Source organism: Chrysemys picta, chromosome 6, assembly GCF_011386835.1.
Source record: "Chrysemys picta bellii isolate R12L10 chromosome 6, ASM1138683v2, whole genome shotgun sequence".
In the NCBI taxonomy this organism is placed as follows: Eukaryota; Metazoa; Chordata; order Testudines; family Emydidae; genus Chrysemys; species Chrysemys picta.
In genome coordinates, this window is record NC_088796.1 from 115175551 (window position 1) to 115181550 (window position 6000).

The window sequence follows — 6000 nt, forward strand, 5'->3', positions numbered from 1 at the left end:
TGTTTGGTTCAGTGACCGGGAATGAAAAAAAAAAAGCCACTAGAAAAACTCAGTTTGTTTTGAACCAAAACAAATATCTGCCCTACTCACTCACTTGCCAGAAAAAATAGACCCTGAAAGAGTTTCATTCAGGTTGAGCAGAGCATTTTGAATCACTGTTTCTAAAAGTGTTTCAGAACAAAATATGTTGAAACAGTTGGTTTCAGAAAAGTCCAAAGAAAGCATTTTAACATCTCCAATGGTTTCTTCATTTTTATTTTTGAAGAAATTATTAACCAAATTCACAAATATTGTTGGTGCCCCCAAAAAGCATTTTTTGCCAAATTTACTGTTCATAGGGGGTGGGGAGGAGAGAGAATCACCCGGGTCTACTTATGGGCATCAGAAAAGAGGTTACTGTTCCTGCAGATTACTGGAAGAATAAATGGTAAACACTAGGTAAGCCAGCCATATACTTCAAAGATAGTTTTTAAACTTTTCTAACTCGATTCAAAGTAACGTGAAAATACTAGTAGGAAGGCAAATGACCAGAGACTTATTTTTAACTTTTCCAAGATGAAACAATTTAAGGGGTCACAGAATTACCCCTTTTCTTAATATTCTGCGTGTCCATCAGAGCAAACAAACAAATTAAATTGCTGTCTTAATTAGTTTGACCACTACAAAAACATGTGTTTGAGTGACACTTGTTATTAACATCCTTTTTTCTTGTAGGACCTGAATGTCAGTTTTACATCTCCCGTCTTTTCGGTAAATAAGTTTGGATCAGAGTTCTGCATACTGGGATTTTGATTAGACTCTTTCAATCAGAACAACTAGAAGAAAAAACAAGAACTTGTGCAGATTGTATGACCATTCTATTACTTGCAAATCCTTTGGCATAAACATTTATAAGATACTAGTAAAGCTACTTAGTAAGTCCCAAGCCCATGGAAAAGTGGACAAGGCTGAGTCCTGCTAATTGCCACATTTTCATATGAATAATAAGCACCCTTTATTCAACAAATGGCAGTGTTTCTTTCTAGCTGCACATAATTTAATGGAAATAAACCTTTAGGTAACAGAAAATGATCTGTTTTTCTATCTTGTTCACATGAAGTTTTGCCATCCATTCAGCTGAGCCTGTTATTCTGTTGACAAGAGCCCCGAGGTAGGTGTATCCCCATTTTGTATGTAAAGCCCTATTGGCAGTGGAACTGGTGCGGTTGTGCTGCTCAGAGAGGGGGTCTGTATATCAGAGTATACATGTCACCTGCAAGACATTAAGCACTACTCTGTGACAACTGCCTCCACAGCAGAACACTGGGAAGAGTTGGAGGTGTAGGCAGTCAATCTACTCCTATGTTGATCCTGCTATCCTTTTTAGTGGAAGGTTCTTACAGATTGCAGAAGCTGCTTCAGCGCACTGACAGATTAAGGAAAGATATGCAAGAGAAAAATCTTGGCTCCACAGAAGCCCATGGAAGTTTTGCAATTGACTTCAGTGGGGCAAGGATTTCATCGGCAATCTTAATATACCATGCAATAATGTGACAGTCATTCATATTAGGCATTAATGATCATTGGGATGGTTACACAGCTTGCCCAAACTGAGAAGGCTTAAGGACTATTGAACATAGAACACTATTTGTGAGCTGGGAATTAAAGTAGTATTTAGTTGTTAATATTTTAATAAAATCGTGGCAGTTCCCATTTAAAATGTTTTCTATAAGGTCAAGTGTTTAAAAGGGGGGAAGGGAGGAGGAGGGAAAAGTAGAAATGTGTGTGGGTTTGCTTTTTATAAGCCTGATCCAAAGGCCATTAAAGAAAAGTAGAAACAACCCCCATTGACTTTAGTGAGTTTTGAATCAAGCGGTACATGCTCCAGATGACTGGCTGCAAACCAGGGCCAGCTCCAACTTTTTTGCCGCCCCAGGCAAAAAGGAAGAGCATCACCCCGCCATAATCCCCCCCCTCCCAGCGCCGCGCCGGGCCGGCCTGCCAACCCCCCCCCCCCCCCGAGCGCCACGCTGGGCCGGGCCGCCGAAACACTCCCCGCGCTGCTCGGCTGAAACAAACAAACAAACCAACCCTCGAGCGCTGCCCCGGCAAACCAAAAAAAATCACCACGAGAGCCCCCTGCCACTCCAACATTGGCCGCCCCAAGCACGTGCTTGGTTGGCTGGTGCCTGGAGCCGGCCCTGCTGGTGGCTCATCGCAGATGCACAAACTTGGCATGCAATTAAGGTTGAGGCCAAAAAACTAAAGCTTCACAGACCCTCTGGTTCTTCCCCACCACTCCCATGAGAAAGGTCACTAAGAGCAAGAAAGTCACTCCAGCCTTTAGGTCCCGAATCTATAATCGGATTCAGGCCATCAGACCTGTATGCTCAGGTGCCAGCCTAATGAAATCAATGGCTATCTACACAGACAAGGGTCTGCCTGCATAGATTGAACTGCAAGAATAGGGTCAGAGTTGAACCATTCTCCATGGACTGCTTCCTTTCCTAATCCATTTTCTGGAAGCAGGATTTCTTTGTGGAACTCCCAGACAAGTTACTGAGGCAGGCTGGGTGCATAGTAGATTTGAACTACACTCCAGTGATAACGTTATCCAAAAGATCTCATGTAACTGGCATTATATCACCAAGTTACCGAATAGTAACTTGAGTACATAGATACGGAGTACTATGGAGCCTTTGGTGTTTTAGAACCCTACATGTATTGCCCAGGATGACAGCAATATTTTTTCATAAAGTCTTGTGGGGAGGGAAATGGTATATAATTCTGAGTTATTTCCCCAATCAAAAAATTTTGCTTTTTGGCAAACTGTGATACTATAGCAGTTTCCATATAGAAAATCTCCCCTCCTCCCCATTTCAATATTAAAAACAAAGCTTAGTCAAAAATCAAAATTTTGAAAAAAAAAGATTGTAATTACAATTATTCTAATTTTCCCTCTCAATGGACTTAAAAAAAAAAAAAGAAAAAAAGCCCCCCCAAACATAAACCCTCAAACTTGCCTGTTTTCGTTTCCTCCCCTCCCTATCCCAGAGATTGCTCAAAATGGGAAATCCTCAGATTTCCAAGTTTTCTATTTTCATTGCAAAGATTGTGCCCAGTCTTGTTAGTCCAGGCATTGGGCAGCAATTTGAGCACATCATATTCAGCTATAAATTGTCATGCTTTGTCTCAGCGCAGTCACCTTATTTTCTCATTCTGTTGCCAGAGACTAATAAACTGTAACAAAGCTTTGTCTCCTACATACAGAACAGGGGAAATTACTACAGAGGAAATTGGCCACAGCCATTGCTCACTCACCCAGGCTCCATGCTATTATTGAAACTGTGACCACTGTCAGAAAAGTGCTTACCTTATATAAAAATGGCACTTTCTGAGTCAGTGATTCTGCTCCCTCTGTATATTCAAGTTCAGTCATCTAGAGCCAAAGTAATTCACATGGCAAGTACACAGTAAATCATATTATACAACATACTCCATGTTTAAAAATGAAACAGATAATAGTGATAATTGGCTGTCATGTATAGACCACATTTTGTATCTGTTAGTTTTGTAGTTAAGCCCTTCAGCTACACCTGTGCTGCTGGTTGAAAAGAGAACCCATGGACATGCTTCTTGATTTAAGTACTGATCCTTTAGTTTGCCTTGCATGCTGGACCTCTGAAGGAGATCCTTTTAAGTCTTGTCAATGAAGTTAGTGTAGATATAGTCCAAAAAGAAAAACCACCAAGGTATATTACATACAAATAGCTTAGATTGTAGAAATAATTGTGTGGTATGTTGTAGAAGGGTACAAGCTAATAATTGAAAACTGTACTGTAAGGTACACAAGCAAAAGTGAAGAGGTAAGTGCACAACCTTAGCTTTGGGCTTATTCTGAGTTTTGAATGCTCACCCACACAATGTTAATTTTTTCCCACCTTGTTTTTTGATAGAACTCCCTTGGATTTTTGTTAACAGAAAAAGGAAATCCTAACCTGGGAACTATTTGGCTAGCATGACTAGTGTGACCTGTCCCATACACCTTATGAGATCTGCTAGAGGCGGCACCTATCTTTTGCACTTAATAATAGAAAGTTTGACTCACTGTTAACGCACCCCCTCATGGCTGGACATAGCAGATCAGCTCTTTCCTCACATAGCACCTCCTGCGGATAGCTGCTCGGGCCCTGGCATGGTCTGTCATGCTGCAACCAGGTCATTTGAAAGTCTCTCCACTTCTAAGGTAAACAAGGAGTCCAATAAACTAAAAATACAACAAACATAACTCTTCACCCTACCCAGGGTCATTCCTGGGCTCAGAAGGGCTGTCCTCCCCCTGTTACATAGAGCAACACCTCCTAGGGCTTTCTCACTGGAGAGAGAAAGAGAGAGAGAGATCTCCAAACTCAATTAATACTTTTTTTCCTTTTACAAAGGGTGTTTCCACATCACCTTTCCCAGTGACTTGTAGAGGAACACATGCTTTCCTTCTCCTCTGAGTACCCATCCAGGAACCTTGTGGTGAGCAGCTAAGGTCTGCTCCCTCAGACTCCTTCCTTGATTTCTTTCTCATTTGGTCTCTGTTCAAATGTTTCCTACAGCCCCTCTCTGGGCTTACTGTATGGCTACTTCTCTCTAGACCTTTGCTCTATTCCATTACAAACACAAAACAACTGGAGAGTTCCTTTCTCTTCCTACAATCTCTTTTACCTTTGGGCTTCCTCTTTTTATGATCACCTCCCAGCTGTGTTTCATCTTCATTTGAGCCTGACCCAGCCTCCCAGTGCAAGCAGGTGTTTTAAATTGATCTCTCTAGCTCCTATTAACTTTGTGAGAGGGAGGACTATATACCCTCTCCACACACACACACACCCCCAATCAGAGGAACACTGACATTCCATCCATAGTTTAATATTCTTTTAGTCTGTGATAAACCCCTGAGTCTCAGGAATACAAATATTTGCAGAGAAAAGAAATGAAGGACTGTCAATCTTTTCCTTTGCTTTCCCATTTAAAACACACTTCCTCATATCCAGCATCAAGGAAGCAACACCCCTTGGTAAGCAAAGTATTTTAAGTGCACTAGCTGGAAATGCTTATACTTGGGTCCTGAAAAAACATACTGAGTAAGTTGATATATCAGCACAGTTTTCAATCTGCATCATTTGAAATGTTGGTGTATGTAGGGTGGAGTGGGGGATATTTTGTTAACAGTCCAAGGCTATGCGTCTCTATCAAATTGGAGAAAGGGGGTATCATGTGCCAGATATGGACTGGTTACAGAGCTTCCACCCCAGAGAGACACTTGGTGCAATATTATCCATTCCAAAATTTGAAAGAAAAAAAACAACAACACTGTGCTTCTCAAACGTATTTTGGATGAGTTCTGGGGCTAAGTCATCTCTGACAGGTGTGATTTAGCACTATCCACAGAGGGAGTGATATTTTCAGAGACAGAGAAATCACCCAGATAAGCCTTTCAATTTAGTTGTGGGATTTCAACAAGAGGCTCTTGGGAGTTCCCTCTAGAATAATCACTTCTTTTCACCGTGAGAACCCTAGGGGCTGTGCAGCTTTTGTGGTACAAATATATTGCGCAGTCAGGGAGCCCTGTCCCTGCTGCAGTGCATCCTCACTAAATTTTTCACTGCGCAGCTACATTAAAGAAGCTTATATGCAGTGTAACATTTTTGGACCGCTATTTGCATGCCAGGAAGGTGAAACCATGGAATGTTAAGTGACTCAAATAGGAAACTATTATGAAATCTTAACAAGAGCGGATGCAATACCTGCAGCTGCTCTCCAATATCCCTTGAAAAGAGGTACACCACTCCTTTTACTTTAACAGTTATCTTCCAAACAAAGTTGGTGGATCCTCTCCTTTATTGTTGAAAATTATTTATATCAAAAGTAAAGAATCATGAAACAGACTATAAGAGGAGTTATTTATATTAAACGGAGCATGTTACGTTTTCATCATGAATAATTTTTTCATGTCCCTCATTTTGGGTCTGTCAC

General features: G+C 41.1%; 1 long non-coding RNA gene across 1 annotated transcript in view; it reads right to left on the bottom strand.

Moving 5' to 3' along the window:
* The window catches only part of LOC135972503 (uncharacterized), a 28384-nt gene extending 23693 nt beyond the window's left edge, over positions 1-4691 (bottom strand). The window contains exons 1-2 of the long non-coding RNA XR_010588964.1: positions 4435-4691; positions 4088-4220 (exon numbers count right to left, since the gene is read on the bottom strand). This is a non-coding gene — a long non-coding RNA (uncharacterized LOC135972503). The remainder of the gene's footprint in view (positions 1-4087; positions 4221-4434) is intronic.
* Between the last annotated feature and the right edge of the window lie 1309 nt (positions 4692-6000).